This window comes from Actinia tenebrosa, unplaced genomic scaffold (assembly GCF_029948245.1).
Source record: "Actinia tenebrosa isolate PJP-AT-01 unplaced genomic scaffold, QUT_ActTen_1.0 PGA_scaffold1__47_contigs__length_23844297, whole genome shotgun sequence".
In the NCBI taxonomy this organism is placed as follows: domain Eukaryota; kingdom Metazoa; phylum Cnidaria; class Anthozoa; order Actiniaria; family Actiniidae; genus Actinia; species Actinia tenebrosa.
In genome coordinates, this window is record NW_028292578.1 from 9,365,720 (window position 1) to 9,387,230 (window position 21,511).

At 42.5% G+C, this 21,511-nt stretch overlaps 1 protein-coding gene across 2 annotated transcripts in view; it reads left to right on the forward strand.

The window, feature by feature from the left end:
• The first annotated feature begins 808 nt into the window (after window positions 1-808).
• The window catches only part of LOC116286557 (ATP-binding cassette sub-family C member 4), a 33,912-nt gene continuing 13,209 nt past the window's right edge, over window positions 809-21,511 (forward strand). Inside the window, exons 1-2 of one of the 2 annotated variants that reach the window (XM_089032789.1) lie at window positions 809-916; window positions 2,343-2,533. The gene's annotated coding sequence lies outside the window, so the exon portion shown is untranslated. Of the gene's footprint in view, window positions 917-2,246; window positions 2,534-21,511 lie in introns of those variants that run through there. The other variant, XM_089032790.1, reaches the window with a different exon arrangement.

Here is a 21,511-nt window from a genome sequence, read left to right on the forward strand (position 1 = left end):
TCTATATCTTCATATATGTCTATAGTTCATAATAAGAGGGTGATCGTATTTAGCAGGTTAATGCAATGCTAAACGTAAATGACTATGCAGAGACGTAAGAGCATTTTATTTGGGGGGGAGGGGGGAGGGGGGAGGGGTTTAAAACATAAAAATTAGGTACTGCTATTTATGAGTCAGCCCAAAATGTTAGCAGTTGCAGTAGCAAAATATGCTTTATAACTGCTTTATAAAAAGATCACATACAATACAGAATTAACATAGTATGTGGTCTTCTTACCCAGACTAGGATATAAATAGTAATTGTACTAAATAGGTTAAATAGATGAATCTATTATAACATATGAAAAACTACTATAAATCAACAATTATAGCCTTCATACGTTAATGTTTATTCGGGTAAAATGTCAATGTATTTTTTTTAATACTCGATACCGAAAACAAATGTCTGTCTGTCTGTCTGTCTGTCTGGTACTTTACTAAATTTTCATTTTTCTTTGAATATAAGGATTTAGTTTTATAAGCATTTTTATGAGCTTTATTATAAACTACAAATTTGAAAAAATCACTATTTCTCAAAAAGTGGGAGGGGGAGGGGAGATGCAATATAGGCATCGTAATAGCGGGGTGTCCGTATTATCGTATTGAATGTAAATGCTGAACATTGCAATGCTATAAATAAATTATGATTTACACATGTCCTGGATATACGAGATTAAATTGACTTTTGACTCGCAAATGATCACGAGTCATCTTGGCAGATTTGAATATAGAATAAAAATACTATATTTATATATTGCGTAGGTACCAGGGTTGTCACTGCCAGTACAACAGTCATCTGATGCCCCGGCCAAGCAACCAAATAAAGGGGTTTCTCATGCCGCAGGATTTCTTCAATCAAAAAAGATTTTAAAGGGAGGTTAGTTCAAATATTTTCTTTTTTATATATTTTCCCCCCTAATTAATCGTTTTAACTTCATGCTTCAAGTACTGAATTTTGAAGCCCTTATTCAGAATTATAAAGATGCGAATATGTGTTAAAAGCTAGGAAAGTAATCCATCTTTTCTTGTTTCGGGGATTTTAAAACTTTGAAAAAAATATTGTTTTCTATGTGCAAGGAATTTTTGGAAACTTAACCTTAATCCAAGCACAATAATTTCTTTGAGGTATTTCGATTTGTTTAGTCATGTCAGCCAGTTACAAGTTGATTTGTGACTCGAAAAAGATTATATATGACAGTAATATGATGTTAAAGTAATTGAATGAAGATCTACACCCGTTAATTTCAAACAACTTTATTCGTACTCTTATTTTTGTGGACTACGCCTTTTCGTCTATCCTTCCCAAACTCTTACTTCAATGTTTTACAATTTATTTGCCGCCAATGATTTTGTTTTATACATTAATTCTAAAATTCCCAGTTTCTAACTGTTTTCAAAAAAAAAAAAAATTCGTTTAATACGTTGAGATTTTTCTCGACCATTGGTATGACTTGAATAGGGCATACTCTTTCTACGATTTTCTTTCAGCAAAACCCTACTTATATTTTCATGAGCAATTCAATCTGTGAATTATCCGTGCTCTGAATTAGATAAGCCAACGCAAGAGGTCGTTTCAGAGTTCGATAAATTTGATATTTTCTTATTTTCTTATATTCTTCCTTTTATTTTTTACGTAAAGAAGGTCATTCCATTTCAATAATTTACACTAAACCATGGTTCATTTATAGTTTATGAAAATTATAGTAATGTACATGGCTTTTAATCATCAGTCGGTTTCATGAGGCAGCTTATGATCAGTTTTTCATTCATTCATCTAAATCTCCCCGCCGACCATCCTACTACATATTAACGTGAGCGCAACACCTCTAAAATCTCCCATCAGATTGATTTCACTTATCTTTTGAAATTGAAAATACAAAAACTTGTGTGAAAAACGGGGGAAAATTCCATTCTAGAGTTTTGTAAAAAATTACCAACGAGATCAAAATTACCTTATTTTCTCCAACCCGATGACTATTGAAGATAATTTTTTTTCCCAATTTATATATTTTAGAAATACATCAATTATTGATATATCATTCATTTTTTATTTTTTTAAATGTATTAAAGAATTGTTCAAACCGTGGGTTGGTTTTCTCTCTTCAATTCATATTTTTGTAATACTCAAAATAAGTTCGATCGTAGTTGAGCCCTGTTCATATCTTTAGGTTTTCTCGTATCATCATTGACATTAGCAATCAGTGCAGATTTTATTTGTGCCTGTTCATAAGTTATTCCGGTATTCCTGTTTGGCACATCATAGCTATGCTAATCTAATGTTGTTCTTATTGATTGTTTTTCAGCTAATAATTCCAACACAGCAGTAGCTCACGTCCTGTTGTCCTAATTAGACCCCAGGGGCGTGGCCCAATGATATGATCCTAAGCTACTGATATCTATTCATACATCCCCTGTGATATTTATCGCCAACAGCCAAATCAATCACGCGAAACACTGCATCTTTCTGCACTCGTACTACAAATTAATTTGTAAGGTAAGTTGATTTTGTTTTATGGAATAATAGAAAAAAAGAGTTCAGTACAATGTGTTTGATTTTAAGCCTGATTAATAATATTTTTATAAATGAAATATTGCATTTCCAAGAAACCAGAACCGTCAAGTCCTACAGCACATGTTTAGTTTCATTACTTTAGGTAATAGATTCATGATTTAAAAATTTAGAAACCTCATTTATTTTTTGCCAAACATCTTGGGGGTGCTTTTGAAACCTTCGAAAGAGCAGCAGTAAGGGGGACTCGCGAAATCCGAGTCACTAAGCATTGAATTTCACGGGTATTATCTGCGTTTCAGGCCCCTCTAAATGTATGCGTCCGCATCGGGTATTACCGACGTTGCGCGATGTGTCCCTTACTGCTGCTGTGCGACGAAGATATTTGTTTTATATTTGTTTTATATACGATGCATGAATGTAAAGAGTTTGCTTATGACTTCTGTGTAAAGTGTTTGAAACCTAAGTTTGTTACCCCGCCACCAAGGAAGTTAGTTTGTTGTGATAAGAAGATGCAAATAGAAGAAGATACGTCAGCACAGTGTTACGAGTGTGGTAAGAATATTCGTAATGCCGTGTCAAATGCTACCAGAGAGCAATATTACGCTAATGGAGGTCGTAAGAAAACACCTTATAAGAGAATAAAATACTTTAGGGACTGGATGAGTCATATCCAAGGTTTACACCCGGTATATTTAGACAACGAAGTAAAGAAGAAAATCATAGACCACTTAGAAGAGCCAACCCCACAAAGTCTACGGAAAACGCTGAAAAAATTAAAGCTAGGGAAATATTACAAAGCTATTCCCTATCTTTTGTCTGAAATTACCGGTAAGTCTATTCCCGAGGTTTCTGATATGACAAGAGCTGAGTGGATGTTTTGTCGGTTGGATAAGGATATTCCTTATTACCCTGACGTAATTTACGAAATATTCCGTGAAATTGACCCCAACCACCCCCTGTTAGGATGGATTCCGAGAAAATAAAAATGCAAAACTGGCGTTACCAGAAACCCCACTGGGGAATGCATCGCGCAGAACACCAAGCTATCCCCAGTGGGGTTTTTTGCATATATCTTTCTTACGACCCACCAGAGGGCGAACTCCGGACAGCGTCCCGAGACACCCCCTGACTTTTCCAACTTTTCCTTGCGAAACCCCCCATCGCGGGGTTGAATCGCACTTTCTATCTTTTCTTTTCCACCCCTCCCCCCACGGTTGCTGTGAGTGGGGGAGGCTTTTTTTTTCACTCACAGCAACCGGTCCAAATGTGTCTGCAGCGAGGCTTGAACTCGGGACTCTGGGCCCCCCCAGATCCAAAGTCCACGATCACAAGCGAACGCCAGACACACAGGACGCTTACGTATGTGAAAATTATTATATTTATGTCTTACACTAATTTGCATATGAACCAGACAGCCGGCGTTCAATATGTAAATAGAATCCTGTCACGATATTTACTGAGCGAGCTTTCTTTGAAGCTCTTCTTTTGCCTCCTGGTAGATCTTTTTGCGAGATTCCTCGGAAAGATCTTTTACGACTGTTTTTTTGTTCCTTATGTTCGACTTTAATTTCTCGTATTTGTCTTCTTCGGCTAGAATAATCGAGAATTCTACGTCGTCTATCTTTCTGTCACGCAATGCTTTTGAGACAAGATCGGTAATTGTATTTACTTTAGCCCTTGACAGAGCTATTGTCGTGTCATGCTTGGATATTTTGCTTGACAACTGTTTCATAATGCCCGTAGCAACAGCCGAAATAATACCACAGGCTGCCCCAACGCCGGCCAAAGGAACTCCAACAATTATTCCCGGCCCAGTAAGCGAAGTAGCAACGCCGGAGCCCGTTAACACAACGGATATGGATCCTGAAGTTATCGCAATCTTATGTAACGTGCTACGGGCTCTAACGTATTTCTTCCTAACTTTTTCGTAGTGTTTTGCCTGCCCTTCCAAGTAAGCCAGTATCAAGTTCGCCTTATTGAGCCTAAAGTTTTCTGCGTTTAGTTCGTTAGGACCCTCCTTGGGTAGATCAGGATAAAGTGGAGGTGCTGATGGTATAACATCCATTATATATACTAATGTACGACGCTTTTGGAAATGATTTTGAGGATCACCCGTATCATACGGATTATTTAAGTCGGAAACAGCTTGGAAAAATGTTCGAACATCACAAGGCGCGCCCTGCGCCTGTGCATGAGCCCGTGCGTAAGCCCGTGCATGAGCCCTTACGTAAGCCTGTACGTAAGGAAAAGCAGTCTAACTTTCCAAGCAATTTATTAATAACCAACCAGGATTACCCATTTTACGATGCTGAAGGTGGCGTAAACAACTTTGATAAGATAGTAACGCATTTAAAGATTCCAGTGGGTAAGCAAACCTTTGACGTAGTAATAAGGGATATCTTTAAGGAATTTAACCTTACGCACACTTCAGGAAAAGAAGCCCACGAATGGTTAAAGGGACCTAACTTTAAGTACTGGCCGCAGCAGTTAAGCTTTGCCGTCTGGGCGGCTACAAAGGGCTGCGGGGTTGCCGCGGATATGTTCGACATTGCCTTTCTAAGGTTCCACGTTGCCTTTACTATGCGGCGCATATTGAAGGAGCTTAGCGTACCATTACCGGGGGAATAGCCATTCAATCGAATGAATAACCACTACGATTCCGCTGCCCTAGAAAGACTAATGAATGAGTTTAAGCCGCAGCAGAGAGACTTTCGTTATCGGGAGGGCGCCACGCATGGCTTGGGCATTATCTATGCTTGGCATGTTGACGGCGTGCGTCCGGCAGACATGTATCATCAAAAATATCCCGGGGTCCTAAAGTTTTACGACTTGGGTGGTCGCAAGAATGACGTTACGCTGATCGATAGGATTGAGACAATTTACCCCAGTCCTTGGGATCCGTTTGTATTATTAAAAGGAAAAGGCCTAAGAAACCTAGCCAGGATCAACCGCAGCATTGAAGCATTCGTCTACTGCACCCTGGGAGCGCAGGTAAATACCCGCAGCCCAATTGTTGGTTCCCAAGGTGCTTCGCGGGAAACGCAACAAGAATTCCTAACTTTATTTGAGTCCGCAATAATAGAAAATGACATATCCAAGTCGGTGCAGAGATATCAATTGGCGGTGCAACAATCCAAAGTGCGGCTGGATTACGCTTTGTCGCCTGGTTGTTGGTTAATGCCTAGTAATTTGGTTATCAACACCAATTCCGTTGTGGGTTACAACAACAAACTTCAACGAGCTACTAAGGATATGAAGTTTGGAGCGAATGACGTGAACTCTGACATGACCAAGGGCATTCCTCACTTCGTAGAGAAGCCAAAAAAGGAACACGTGCCATCAAAAAAGGAATACGTGACACCAAAGAAGGTCCTGCCTACGATACCCGAGGAATATGACCATAACTTACTAAAGGCCGGCCTAGCAGCTGCAAGCATTGGTCTGAGCTATTATGTATGGCGATGAACAACCCCTACGTAGCTGGAGTAGATTGTGTTTATACGACTTACACAGGCGAGAAAAAATACACCCAGGCATCTTGGGTGGACGTCACCGGGATGTCTGTGGATCTGAACTACTCAGGAAAGAAGCTGATAATATGCAGCATTTGCATTGGTACGGACAGCCACGCCAACGTGGGCTTCAGGTTTCTAGATGACAATGGCATATTGCAGCCTATGAGAAATAAGACAAACGCCAGGGAGCCCGCGCATTTCTCCGTAGAGCCCAATCCCAGCAGCACTGAAAATCTATCGGTTTGGACTTTTCACATGGTTGCCGATTGCCATGGAAAGGTAAAGCTGCAGATAAGAGTAGACGATACGGGAAAGGTTGCGGTAAATAGCATAGAGGACCAAAGAGATAAGACTTATAATCACAAGACCATTAGCACTCTTACGGTAATGAGCCTTTAAATATATGAACAACCCACACGCAAAGGAAGACTGGTTTTATCATTACCTGGAGGATAAGAGGCATACGTACGACAACTGGTATGACACCGGATTGTGGGTGGAGGTTGGAGGCCTGGGATTGATTATGTGCACTATTTGCATTTCGATGGGGCATAATTGTAATGCCGGCTTTAGGATCGTTGATGAGAACGACCGCCCACTGCTGCCATACAGGGTAAAAACAAATACCAGGCATTTGGCTCATTTCTCGTTTGAGTCCTATCCGTCAAGCACAGAAGATATAACGCCAGTAACGTTTCACATGATAGCCAATTGCCAACATGCAAAGCTTCAAGTTCGCCCGAGCGATACCGGCTTTGTGCGAGTAAATGGCGCCCCAACCGCCCCCACCCCGGTGGACGCTATTTGGAATCATAAGACCATTAGCACCATGAGTGTGTTGCCGCTAGTTCCGCATTATCAAGGCGGCGCGAACACTATCTTTACTTATCCCAAGTCGAGAATGCCTCGGGCGCCCGACGACGATAAGCCACCAGTAATACACAAGGACAAGATCAGCCCTTCATCTTCTTCAGGAGTACCACCCCAATAGCTACTACCAAGATCCAGATGTTATTCCCCACGAACTTCAACAGTTCTCCGCCGGCCCTAAGTGCCAGGCCAAGAACACTACCAAGCAGCCCAGGAAGACCGGCTGCCATTTTTTTCCCTAAGTCCGTTAGTCCTTTACCTAATTTCTTTACGCCTGCGCCCGTAGCCTTAAGTGCATTAAGGATAACTCCTACTACGCTTGAAATAGCGACCGCGAATGCCAGCGGAATACCATACTTCACCAGAGCTCTTTTTACCTTTTCCTTGGTGGTAAGCCCCAGCTCCTTTTCCAGGTTTTCCTTTTGCGCTCGCAGTTCCGCAACTCTTACCTGAAGGGTTTCTGCCTCCTTTTGGGCTGCCTCCCTTTCCTCTTCGGGACGAGTCTGGTCATTGATTATTTCCCGTTTTTCGGCTATGTTTCTTTCCAGGTCTTCGATAGTCTGAGCCATTTGACGAAGTTGTCCTTCTTTGGCGTTAATTTCGGCAACCAACTGCCGGCGTTCCTCCAAAGAGCCGGCTATGGTAATATGCAAGTTTTTGGCTTCTTCCTTGCTCATGTCCAGGTCTCGCAGGGCAAGCTCAAAGGCTCTTTGGGCCTGGTCTCTATCGCGTAGAGCTTTGTCTCTTTGTTCTCTCATCTGTACTATTAGCTGATTCTTGTCGTCAAGTTCTCTCTTTTGAGCATCGGCGAGCAGTTGGTTTTGTCTCATGTAATCTGCTTCCCTTTCTTCCAACGTTTCTTGTAGCCCCTCGGCGCGCCTTTCTAGCGCGACCCTTTCGTTCAGGGTTTTTAATCTTTCTAAGTCGCTCCGGGTAGCCTCTTTGAAGCCCCTCAATCTGGCTACGTTAACCTTGACCGAGCCACTATCATCAAAGAGAAGTTGTGGTTTGGTCCAACGGTTAGCGTCGGGATATCTCATGTCTCTGACGCTTATGAGAACTTTGTTTCCGCGTTCTGTGAGCCTTATGTCGTCGACCTCGAAATTGGGATAGCGCATTCTTAGCTCCTGCGTTGCCCACTCTACGGTTTCCCGCGCGGTTGCTCCCTGCTCGTCTATGTTTTGAAGTTCTAAGTACTCGGGGACGGGGCTGCCGCGGTTCTTCGATTGCCACATGCGATTTAGGGCGGCCTTGAAGCTTTTCCACCTACTACCGTACTTGTTTTCCAAGGCTGCGTCGTAGATTAGGGGGTCGGTTTCCGCGCCTTGGGTCCATGCATCGAATTCTTCATCGTTAATATCGACTTGGCCTTCTTCGGTAAGGGGGTCAAAATCCGTTCCTTCTACTTCCATTATATATGATAAGCTCAAAGTTAAACCCCAATGTATTACCTAAGCAGGTTGGTGGACTAAAGGCAGAACGAACCTTTCACCGGGTCACCTTTACCCCCAGCAGCGCAAAACCAGGGGAGACGCTGTACGTAGGCGTACCCCGTCTAACGGATAATCTAGTTTTAGTTCCTGGCACCTTGGCTCTAAGGTTTGACCTAGCAATATAACCAAGTACGAAAATAGAAACTTACGCAGTAAATGACCTAGGCCGTAACATAGTCTCTAAGATGAGGGTCAAGTTCGCCGGGGAGACCCTGTTGGATCTGAACAGGTACGATCTGTATACCACGTACAAAGATTTGTGGTTGACGGCCTTCGACCGCGCGAAAAGGATAGAACAAGGAATTGGTAGTGTTATTCTTCGTAAGGTCCGCAGCGATACTAAGACGCAGCCCACGGATTCTGGGGACGCAACGGCAGTAGCAGACGCAAAGCGAATAAAGACGGCTTATGGTATTAAGTATGTCATACCACTGGACTTTGAAGTAATTACAAACCATGGTGCGTACTACCCCAGGCAGTTAAGTGAACTACAGTTTGAAGTAACCTTAGCAGACACTACTAATATCCTAGAGATGGACGCATCTGGGACAGCACTTACCGGAAGTATTCATCCCTATTCTGTTACCAACTTAGAGCTACAGTACGAAACGGTATACAGCGAAGAGCTGGCCCGCAGCGCTGGCATGGAATACAGCGCCGGGAAGGCATTCCTATACGACCACGTGGTGATGTATAAGACGTTCAGCTTCCTGGATAAGACGGACGAGGTTATCAACCAAAGCATTAACCTCCCCCGAAGAAGTCTCACGGGGTTGATGTTGGTGTTTGCCAAACCCTACGAGGCTGGTAAGCGCAACTCCGAGGCCTTTCACAACCCCAACATTACTAACGTGGGGGTAAACATAAACGGGGTCCCCAACAAGGTCTACTCCCAGGGGATAAAGCCTGCAGACGTGTACAGGGAGGCAATGCGTAAGTTTGGCGACCAAATTAGCCCTGAGGAATTCTTTAATGATAAGTACGCGTTATGGATCGACATGCGCACCACCAACGATGAATCTATGCATGGTCAGGGTCTGCGGCTGGTCAACACTCAAGACGGTATTACTTTGGAAATCAAACGCACAAAGAATGCCTCCGCGGGCGACGGCGATAAGATAAACTGCTACGTCTTCGTGGTGTCTGACGCGCAGTTGAGCGTAGAAATGAACCAATTGAAAAGCGTCGCATATTGATTCGTGCTCACTCATCCTAGTGAAAATCGATACGATCTCAGTAAGCGTAGCTTACCTCTAGAGGCAAACTTGTTTGCCGACATTAAAATATTTGCATAATATACGATGTTACGCGTATCCGAACACCACGATACCAAACTGCAATGTATAACGCAAGGCGACAAACTATACTTCAAAGCGAAGGAAGTGGCGTCTGCGTTAGATTATGAAAACACCAAAAAGGCAATTAGAGACCACGTTTCTGAGAAATACCAGAAAAGATGGGTCGACATGCAAGGGGTCCCAAGTCGTTCCCCTTCTACTATCCATCCACATTCCGTGTTCATTTCTGAGGCCGGCTTGTATCAGCTGATATTTAGTTCCAAATTACCCCGCGCGGTAGAATTTCAGGAGTGGGTGCTAGAAGAAGTCTTACCCACGTTGCGTAAAACGGGCAAATACGAACTAGACCGTAGATTCAATGGCGCAAATAAGTTGGTATTCAAGATAGAAACCGAATTCGATCTACATAAGAAAGTCGTCATTTACATCCGCAGGTTCTACCCCCAAATGCTCGTAACCCCTGGTCTAGGCGAACTGCAGGACTCGGACGGTAGGCGCATAAAGTGTTGGCAGAAGGGTTACCAAAGAGGTCAACCTGATTTGCTAATACTGAATGCACACATGCGTTACCGCGGTTTCTGCTTGGAGCTGAAGACACCGAAAGGCAACGGGGTACTGTCCGCGGATCAACACTCTTTATTGCAGCAATACGAAGAGAATGGTTATAAGGTGTTAATCAGCAACGACTACGACGTCGTCTGCCGCGCTATCGCTAACTACGCGCGGGGAATTCGTATACCCTGTAGGTGGTGCTGCAAGCGCTTCCGCACCACACAAACGCTGGAGACGCATTTAAGGATATTTCATAGGATATATGATCGCGCAAACGCATTGGAAGGATCTTACGGAAGGCAAAGCATATGAGATAAAAAATTACGTCGTCTTTGAGGATATCAACCGCTTACGGCTGGTATTAAAAGACAACGAGGGCAAGGAATATTCCTTATGGGCGCCCGATCGCGTGCGGTACGTAATTCAAGGCGAAGAATTTACCCATCTGCGTTCACATGGCAAAGAACACGGGCGTTGGGTGTTTGACGTCGAAAGGAGGGTCATTCAGTCTCCTCTCTGTACGTAAGCGCATCTGCGACGGTCCGCAGCGCTTTCGGATCAGCGCGGCACCAAAGTCGCCGCCTAAGTAGGTGTGACGGCAGTCGTACCTTTCTTCAAAGGAGAGGGTGACTTTTTTTTGGGCTGGTCGGCACGCTCTTTAACGACCTCCTTGATGACCTCCTGTACTTCTGGGGCGATGATACAATCTTCTGATATCTCACAAGTAATGCAGTCCATATATTCAAAGGGGTTAGGAACACCCTTGCGCAGGCTGGCTTGATTCCTGAAAGGGTTGTTGTTGTTCTTTTGACGATGTTCGCAAGGCTGGCTTGATTTCCAAAGGCGTTGTTGTTGTTCTTTTAAGGGTGTTTGCAGGGCCGGTTTGATTTCTGAAAGGGTTGTTGTTGTTCTTTGATAATGTTCGAATAGTGTTATTAATGTTAACACCTTCAAAAACAAAACAAGCAAACAAGTTCAACAATACTAACAAAAGAACAACAACAACACCTTCAATAATTTGATCAGCTCTCACAAACATCATTAAAAACAACAACAACACCCTTGGAAATTAGGCGGGGGTCGTAAAAAAAGCGCCAGGCAACGCTGATCACCTCTTTCGACCAGCGTTGCCAATTCTTTGAGCCTATTCAAAGGCTTTCACATCCAAATGTTTAAGGCAGTTGACTACATGATCACCCTTCCTGGGACAACCACACGCGTCACAGATACCTTCCCAGTGAGATCTATTAGTCTACTTCACGCCTTCTTTGAACGTAAAGAAGGGAACTAAGCTGCGCAGACGCATTTCATCCGCACAACACTTCCTTATATAATCTTCCTTATGTTCGCAGCGCTCCATTATGTCGCCGCATTCGTAGCAGTCAATGTCTTCCAGATCGTATTTGTCTTTGTGACGTTGGTAGACATCTTCATGCCTTTCCATATGCTCTACCATGTTGGTGACAGACCTGCTACAAAGTTCGCAGCCATTACCACAAACGCTATGTTGAATGTGATACTCCAAACGCTGTCGGGAACTAAATTCCTTCTTACAATCGTCGCATTTGGTAATGCACACCTTGCTGTCAATATGGTTTTGTAACCGCTTCACGCTTTTGAACACCCTATCACACATCGTACACTCCATATATATATAACATATTGTTTTCTTTTTAGAGTGGGAATCGCATGAAATCTTTCACAGATTCCTTTGCCCAACCTGCTAGGGTTATCATAGCGCTAAATCGTTCCGCGCGCTTTAAACCGCACATCTCATCGTAAAGTTCCTGCACGCGTTCCTGTAGGCGGTCGATCTCATCCCTTTGAAGTTCCACTGTGCGCTCCAAGTCCCTCTTTTCCGTAACTACAGCTATAACTGCGTTGGCTGCATTTGTGTGCTCCATATATATCAGGGAACAAGTTCCCTTCGAAAGAAGGGATATAAATGAACCCAGATCACATGCCTTGTAACGCTCTCATCGTAGGACCCACCGGCTGCGGGAAGACCCAGTTCGTGGTAGAGCAGCTATTAGGGCCCTTTAGATACCGATTTGACTACATAGTGCTGCTCTGCCCCACCTACGTGAATAACCGCACCTGGACGGGCGTAGGCGCGAAAGATGACGACTTCTTTGTGGATATCTTAGACCCTAACGAGTTATCTGGGCATTTGAAGTTTTGGCATAGACAATTCCCTAAGGATGCGCAGACTTTACTCATATTGGATGACATCGCCTGCGGGGACGACGTAAAAAGACGCACATCAGAGCTTGTTAAACTCGCCTTTAGCGGCAGGCATGACAATATTAGCGTTTGGTTGCTTTCGCAGCAGCTTACCAGCGTCTCTAAGCCTTTCAGGGAAAACATAGGATCTCTCGTAGTATTTTATACTCCGAGCAAGTCTGATCTGGAAACCATCTTAAGCGACTACGGTGGTGAGATATCCAAGGAACAGTTACACGAATACATGCGGCATTTAAAGACGCACCAACATTCCAAGATGATCTTCTCTTTGAGGTTTCCGTATTTAGTAAAGATCTGCGATCTTTAACTCCTAATGTATATGGAGATTGAGCAGTTGATAGATGAAGTCCCCACACAGTTAGACGAAAGTAACCTTAAGGAACAACTTAACGTCCTGGTGTCTTCTGGGAAGTGCAAGGAAATGATAGGCAAGGAACTTACCCATGAGCAAGTTAACAAGTTGTCAGAGGAGGAAGTAAAGAAGTTCCATAAGAGGTACGAGGCTGCCCTTGCAAGTAAGACCACGGACGCCGTAGCAGACTCCGCTATCCGACTTGCCACCAAGCTTCTCGGACTTGCGCTGCCCATAGACGACGTGGAGCAACTGCGGAAGGACATAAGAGATGACTATGTCATCGCCCAAGAACTTAAGATAACCTGCGGGTGGTTGTCTTTGAAGTGCGGTAAGTTAATGGCAGTTGCCTCCGCGGCTTTGCACGTAGCTCAGCACGTCGACTTGAAGGAACTTACGACGTCTTGGAAGGACTTCAAGAAGGACAGAGTAGCACTTGCCGAGGTCGACAAAGAACCTAGTCAAGTACCTAGTTAAGTCATCCACGGGAGTTACTCAGGTCACCATAAGTACCTAGTCAAGTCATCCCTAAGTACTTAGTCAAGTCGTCCTTAAGTACTTGCTCAGGTCCTATTAAGTTACTTATCAAGTCCTTCAAGTCCTTAGATATAAGATGAGTGACACCGAAGCAAAGGCGGAGGAACCCGAGCAAAAGATTACCAAGGCTAAATCTCCAAGCAGAGTCGCTGCCGGAAAGAAGCTCGCAGGGATGAACAGGAAGAACAAAGCCAAAAAAGAGGAAAAGGTGGAGGACGAAGGCGAACCCTTTATTAATCCAGGGTACGTAATTGGCGCGTTGGGAGTTGCTATAGTAGCAGGCAGCCTCTACTTACAATGGCGGGCTACGAAGTCAAAAGTAGAACCCGTGCATGTGACGCAGGAGCCTAGAAGCAAAATACCCGTGATGGAATAGCAAGGTCATTCCCATGCGGAATAACCTTCTCGCTTTGTAATATAATGTCAACCGCGTTATTGAAAACTGTTGAAGAGGCAGCTATCATTACTTCCATCGTTGCGGGTATTGGTTGGGTAGGTAAAAAGGTGCTCAAAGAAGACTTTACTGAAGACCCAAGCAAGAGCTTCGCTAATTTTGCCAAGATGACCGCTGCCGTGGGTGGGGCTATCATGGTAAAGGATTACCTACGGAAGGAAAAGTACATCCCTAATGTATAAATGGCTAGCTTGGTTGCAGGCGGAGTCATCGCAGCTTTAGCATTCACTGGAGCTAATTATGGTGGTCAGTATTTGGATAGATTAGTCAGAGGCGATCACAGCGGCGCCGCTGAGAGGAAGAGACACGACTTAGCGCTGGAGAAATATCAAAGGGACGTGGCGGCTTGGAATGAAAAAAGACAAGCTTACAGGGATTGGTTGGACAAGAACTACCAAAACAAGATGCAGGCAGATAAGAACTTTGAAAACACAGACTACGCCTTTAAGAGGGCGTCTCTGTAACAGCGTGCCACTCGATCTGGGCTCGAAAAATAGATTTCTTTTATATTCCTACCATCGAAAGTACTATCTATCCTCACTACAAAACTGCAGTTAGAATTGTTCTAAATCCTTTTTTCCACCCGCTATGCGAATTTTTGTCCATCGACCCCAAATCAGTGAAAGACGCCGATTTTCGAGGTCGGCCGAGGGCTATTTTCAAAGTCTGTTTTCTCGGGTTTCTCTGCACATAAAAGCTAATTTTTCTATCCAGAACTTTAGTCTAGTGTAACTTCTGCATAAAAACAATAATAGTTTTTTTTGGAATGCGCGAATTCTGAAAAATAATCCTAACTGATCGAGACTACTGAAAGCGTGACATGGAAAGCTAAGATTATGAGACCTCGAATATTGCAAATTTCTCATTTGTGGCACCTAATCCAGCCCTGAAATATCATTCAACCTTGAGATAAGAAGCTATTTTATAGATGTGTGCAATAAAATTTGCGGCACATTGCGTTTCTACGAAATAAGCTAAGTTTCAAATTGTTCTATTTTCAGTTATTTCCTTGCGTGACACGACAGGCCGATGGGTCTGTGACAGCTACTTCTTTACTCATTATCCTCAATACCATTACCTAAAATATAATACGATGAATTAAACCTTAACTTTACAATATTTGTTCCATTATAAAAGATTTCAATGATCTACGGCTTCATTTAATAGCGTTTCTATAAGTTGTTTTGAAATTTCACCGCACAGTATTTTTTTATATTTGAATATCTCGAGCTCCGCGGGAGGTCAATCGTTATTTGTTTATTTACTTATAGTAAATTTAGTAAAGAAATCCTCGCTTAGTAATATCTCGAAACACCCTAAAAGATCCAAAACTGAGAACTGTTCTTGCCTGTAGAGCTGAATATTTCTATTTTTTTTAGTTGAAGGTAACATATCATTCATATCATTGTAAGTAAAGGATGTACTTGCCCGCGTTAGTAGCGTTAATCACTGTGTTATTGATCAACTCCATACTTATATTAGTAGTACTTGGAATACTGAATCTATGTCTTTGTACTAAATACCAGTGAGCTAGACTAGGACGTCTAAATTGAAGACTCTTGCAAAAAAAAAAAAAAAAAAAAAAAAAAAGAAATAAAATAAAACAAAATAACAATGCATAATAATTTTTTTTAAATATACATCTTTTAAATATAATACAAATAACCATTATTACAAATACAAATATATATCTAAGAGCGAAATTCAGTCAGAGAGAAATTAAACTATATCGATGGGCTCCGCCGAGAACCAGACGAAGCTTCATATATATCATTTGTTCAAGGGACACCTTCAACACTTGGCATGAGCTGGGCTCTAAAACCAAGAACCGGATAGAGCTGCTCGTTTTACAGAAAATGTGCGGTCGTATTTGACAGCAAAGTTTAACCTGGGTGAGAGGACTGGTAGAAAAGCAGACCCTGAACAAGTTGCCGCGGAAATGCGGTGCGCGAGAAATGAGAACGATGAAAGGCGCTTTGAAAGAGAAGAATGGCTATCGAAGACCCAGATTGCAAGATTCTTTTCACGTCTTTCCACTTCGCGAAAAAAATCCACAATACGAGATATTACCGTGACCAGTCCTCAGGAAAATGTACGATCTTTGGTAGAAGAGGAAGACATTCAGGATGTAATACCAGAGTCAGAACGTATGAATCTGTTCAAGGGCGGATCCAGGACGGGGGGAGGGGAAAGTGGGGCTGAAGCCCCCCCTTCAGCAGGAAAAAACGATACTTTTTATATTGTTTTCCGTTGTGTTGACGGAATAAACTCAATTAAACCCCCCCCCCCCCCCCTTGCTGTTACAAGAAATTGATCATGAGCATAGCATATTGGCCTGCAACACCCCATTATGACACGTACGATCTTTGCGCCTACTATATCAAAGAAACAAGATCTCAGCCTTCAATGTTGCAATGCTTAAAAAAAATACTTAATCACTTTGAAGTACAGTTTAGATCTAAAGACCTTAAGGCAGAGCTCTTGCGTTTGGTTGGGGAAGTCATTAAGGAATGCAAGTGTTCTCCGCAGTAGAATCAGTAGTGCTAGCTAGCTATACCGCAGACCGGTTGGCTCAGCTAGTTGGTTTAGCATCGGGACTTTCGTGGGGAGGTCGTGGCTCGAGTCCCAGCCGGACCAACACTCAGGGTCTTAAAATAACTGAGAAGAGAGTGCTGCCGGTTAGGCTTTCAAGTGGCTTAGATGACCACTTTAAATGGCGGTCTCGTCCCTCCACAATCATCATTACTAACCAACATCGGAGGGACGTAAAAGAACCACTGAGGACGTAAAGAAACCCGGGCAGTGACCACCCTCAGTGCCTACACTTCATACTAACCATCTCTCATGCTTGTAAATTGCACAAAAAGCAATCTGTCATTAACAACTCAATGTAAAGCGCCTTTGATTAAATTCATATAGAAAAGGCGCTATATAAATTCATAAGATCATTGTAAGCATTTAATCTTAGTTCAGTGAGTACACGACAGGGGCGGTGGAAGCTGAACATTAGAGAGTTTTAGATTTACTTTCACGTCAAACGTGAAACGTCAGTTGGTCAGTAAAAAATTCTTCTAAATTATTGAAAAAGAATCGCAAAAAAGTCCAAGTAGTAGAAAAACAAAAGAGTATTTGCAATTGGTGAGAAGGTTTGTAAAAGGTAAAGTAAAATAAAGGAAAACTATGAAAACGTGGTCACGTTTGCCGTTTGCGGGGAGAAAAAAAGTCAATCTAAAACTCTCTATTATCCATTGGAGGACTTGGAGGAGCACGTCAAAACAGCCTGAACTGATAGACTGTTTTAAAATCGCCTTGAAAATAATGTTAGTTCCGAACTCATATAGATAAACAAATAATTTGATTTTGTAATGAAGATGATGATGATAATGATGATCATGATAATGATAATAATGATAATGATAATGATAATGACAATAATGATTTATTAAATTATAATAATAATAATAACAATAATGATGATTATAATAATAATAATGATAATAATAATAATAATAATAATCACAACAAAACAACAACAAAAGAAAAGGCCGTCCAATAAAAACATCAATAAGATCAATCTACCAAAGATTTCAGAAATATCAACAACCATCACAGATTTTGAAAGAATGCTTAAGACGCAACTCATAATAGCTTGGCTTCAAAGTAGTTGGACTTACTCAAGTAGAGTGAGAGCTGAATGTTTCTCTAAGAGAAATGAGCATTGATTGATTCATTGATTGAATAATGATAATAATGGTTTATTTGAAGCATATCTACAGAGTAGCTCTATGTCTTCAAAATTATTGGAGGAGCCAGTACCCGCAACCCCCACTTCCGAACCGCCGCCCCTGTATGATCATAATTTTCACAATCACTTGTTCTGTAGTTATGAATGAATTCATACGTTTGATTGCACCTGTTGCAAAAATCGTCATCTCAGCCGAAGAACAGTCAAGACTGCAAAGTATTTTTCGAAAAAATGATAGTATATGGAGTTCGAAAATATCGGAAGGACGAAATACCTTTTCACAATAGAAAATGATGGATAATTTATAAAGGAAATAAACGTTGAGAATGTTAAATGACTAGTGACAAAGATATCAATGATATATTTCCTACAACGTAAAAAAACTAGAAATATTCAGCTCTACAAACAAGAACAGTTCTCAGTTTTGGATCTTTTTAGGGTGTTTCGAGATATTACTAAGCGAGGATTTCTTTACTAAATTTACTATAATTAAATAAACAAATAACGATTGACCTCCCGCGGAGCTCGAGATATTCAAATATAAAAAATTACTGTGCGGTGAAATTTCAAAACAACTTATAGAAACACTATTAAATGAAGCCGTAGATCATTGAAATCTTTTATAATGGAACAAATATTGTAAAGTTAAGGTTTAATTCATCATATTATATTTTAGGTAATGGTATTGAGGATAATGAGCAAAGAAGTAGCCGTCACAGACCCATCGGCCTGTCGTGTCACGCAAGGAAATAACTGAAAATAGAACGATTTGAAACAATACAATACAATACAATAACTTTATTTATACTTGAATTACAAGATAGCAAGTACATGCTAATATCTCCAAGTTATAAATAACCTAAACTAAAAATTAAAATTACATGATGCTAATATAAAAATAGGGATGTAAACAATGAAATAAATATATGTATATATGTAAAATAAAATTAAAATATAATTATCCTCTACAAAAGGTACAACAGTCAATATCAAATTTGACTTTGGAAATTTCCGATTTAAATTTACTTAATTCGTGCAACAATCTCATGTTGTTTGGAAGAGAATTCCATAACTTACTACCCTGATAAGCCAAGGAATGAAGACCATAACTAGTGGAAACTTAGCTTATTTCGTAGAAACGCAATGTGCCGCAAATTTTATTGCACACATCTATAAAATAGCTTCTTATCTCAAGGTTGAATGATATTTCAGGGCTGGATTAGGTGCCACAAATGAGAAATTTGCAATATTCGAGGTCTCATAATCTTAGCTTTCCATGTCACGCTTTCAGTAGTCTCGATCAGTTAGGATTATTTTTCAGAATTCGCGCATTCCAAAAAAAACTATTATTGTTTTTATGCAGAAGTTACACTAGACTAAAGTTCTGGATAGAAAAATTAGCTTTTATGTGCAGAGAAACCCGAGAAAACAGACTTTGAAAATAGCCCTCGGCCGACCTCGAAAATCGGCGTCTTTCACTGATTTGGGGTCGATGGACAAAAATTCGCATAGCGGGTGGAAAAAAGGATTTAGAACAATTCTAACTGCAGTTTTGTAGTGAGGATAGATAGTACTTTCGATGGTAGGAATATAAAAGAAATCTATTTTTCGAGCCCAGATCGAGTGGCACGCTGTTACAGAGACGCCCTCTTAAACTTTATGCACAGGCGCACCCCGACTTTAGGTTAAGAAAGCCTCAGTTCAAGAATTACTACCAGCCTTCTAAGAAACAAAAAGACAATGAGCTGGTCTTCGTAGGAGTCGCAGGGCTGGCGGGAGGCGTAGCTTTGGCGTACTTAGTCTAAGCTACTCCTTTGGCGCCTAGGATATATGACCGTCTTTTTGGAAAGCGACAAGAATAACTTTACCACGTATTTAAATCCCCCCATTAAAGCCTGTAAGGTTCGGCTCATAAGTTGCTCTTTGTACAATTCTTGGGATAATCTAATTGGGGGCCTGGTCACTGAGCATAAAGGCAGCGGCAATTATCAAGGCGTAATGCTGCCCGATGGACATTACACACCAATCACCCTTGCTAAGGAATTAGCAAAGCACGGTTATACTCTCACCACAGGATTGCCGCACGAAATGACCCTCAAACATAATATGCCAAACTATTCAGTAACTTTTGGAAAGTTTGACCCATTGGGATCTTTATTATGTGCCTCGGGAAAGACAATTACCGACACGGCCATACCCGTGAAATGGAAAGTCGCATCCTCTTACGAAGTCTATTGCGACTTGGTTCATAGCTACAGCAATGGAAAAAAGTCTTCTCTTATGTCTAAGTTCCTGCCCAAAGGTAATCCATTTGACCCAGTAGAATACGCTCCCATTTCTTTGAGCTATGACTTGTCTAATTTGGTAGAAAGCATAAACATCACCATTAAAGTGGACGGAGAGACGGTAGATTTCAACGGACGTAAGATCAATCTCGTCCTGGAGTTCATATAATGGGTCGAACTGAGGACAAACTCAAGAGGATTTACTATGGGCCCGAAGGCTATTGGAGAGGAGCGTCGGCTATCAAGAAACTCGCAGCCGCGGCCAGGGTATCAGAAGAAACGGCTAAGAACTGGTTAAAAAAGCAAACCCTCTGGCAGGTTTATCTTCCCGTACCCAAGTACATTCCCAGGCCCAGCTTTACCGTAAATGCCCCCAATGAGGTTCATCAGGCGGATCTGCTTTTCTTACCGCACGACAAGGTGAGAAGAAAGACCTATAAGTACGCTTTGACCGTAGTTGATATCGCAAGCAGATATAAGGACGCCGAACCCATAACCAGCAAGGATTCTGGGGAAGTCGCAGAAGCCCTAGGTAGGATTTATAAGCGCGTCTTGAAATGGCCCAAGCTGCTGCAAGTGGATGCGGGGACAGAGTTAATGGGCGTGGTTACTAAGACCCTGAAAGACCACAGCACCAAGATTAGAAGAGCCGAAGCAGAGTACCACAGGGGTCAGAGCATCGTCGAAAGATTCAATAAGACCTTGGCCGAGCGCCTCTTTGGATACCAGTATTGGAAAGAGCTGGAAGATCCCTCCAAACGCAACAGGGAATGGACTCAGAGACTCCCCCAGGTCATCGCGGCCTTGAACAATGAGGTGGCCAGGGCTACGGGAATGAAACCCAAGGATGCCATAAAAAAGAAACACGTGGAGCACAAGTCCTACGTCAGAAGTTCGAGGGCGGTCGGACTGAAGGAAAAAAAGCTACCCCGCGACATAGTGGTCAGATACCTCTATCAGCCGGGGGAACTCGAAGGTGGCAGTAAGAGAGCCACGGATCCTAACTGGTCCCTGGAAACGTATGAGATTTCGAAGTCCGTCACCAAGGAAGGGCAGCCCGTGTTGTATTACCTAAATGGCCCAAGTCGCGGATTCGTCAAGGAAGAGCTGCTCATAGTCCCCAAAGACTCAGAGTAGTGCTGCTCCACGCGCCCGATTACACTCTAGGCATGTCAGTCTTACGTTACCTCTGCAATGCCCGCGCTTGTTGTTGATACGATCCACGGAGAACTGCTGATCGTCATTCGGGTTAAACCTCCATAGTAGCGGTATGTTACATTTGGCACACCGCGCCCCTTTCTCATAGACGTCGTCCACGCATAGGTCGAATTTGACCCTTTTTTCTTCGTCGTGCCGCTTGTAGCGAAGGAGTTTCTTAGCAATGTTCTCTTTGGCTTACGTCTTCGGGGGTGCGGTCATAACGCAGTTGCGGACCCCAGGCTCTTTTCAACTGCTTGGCGTACTCCACCCTGCTTACGGCGGTGTAGATAAGGTTGCTCCAACACAGCCGCTGGTCTATGATCCATAAGGTTTCTTTTATGGTAAGCCCTTGCGCGCTGTGGACTGTCATGCAATAGCCCAAGCGCCAGTCCGGATGGGAGGTTATTTTTTCCAC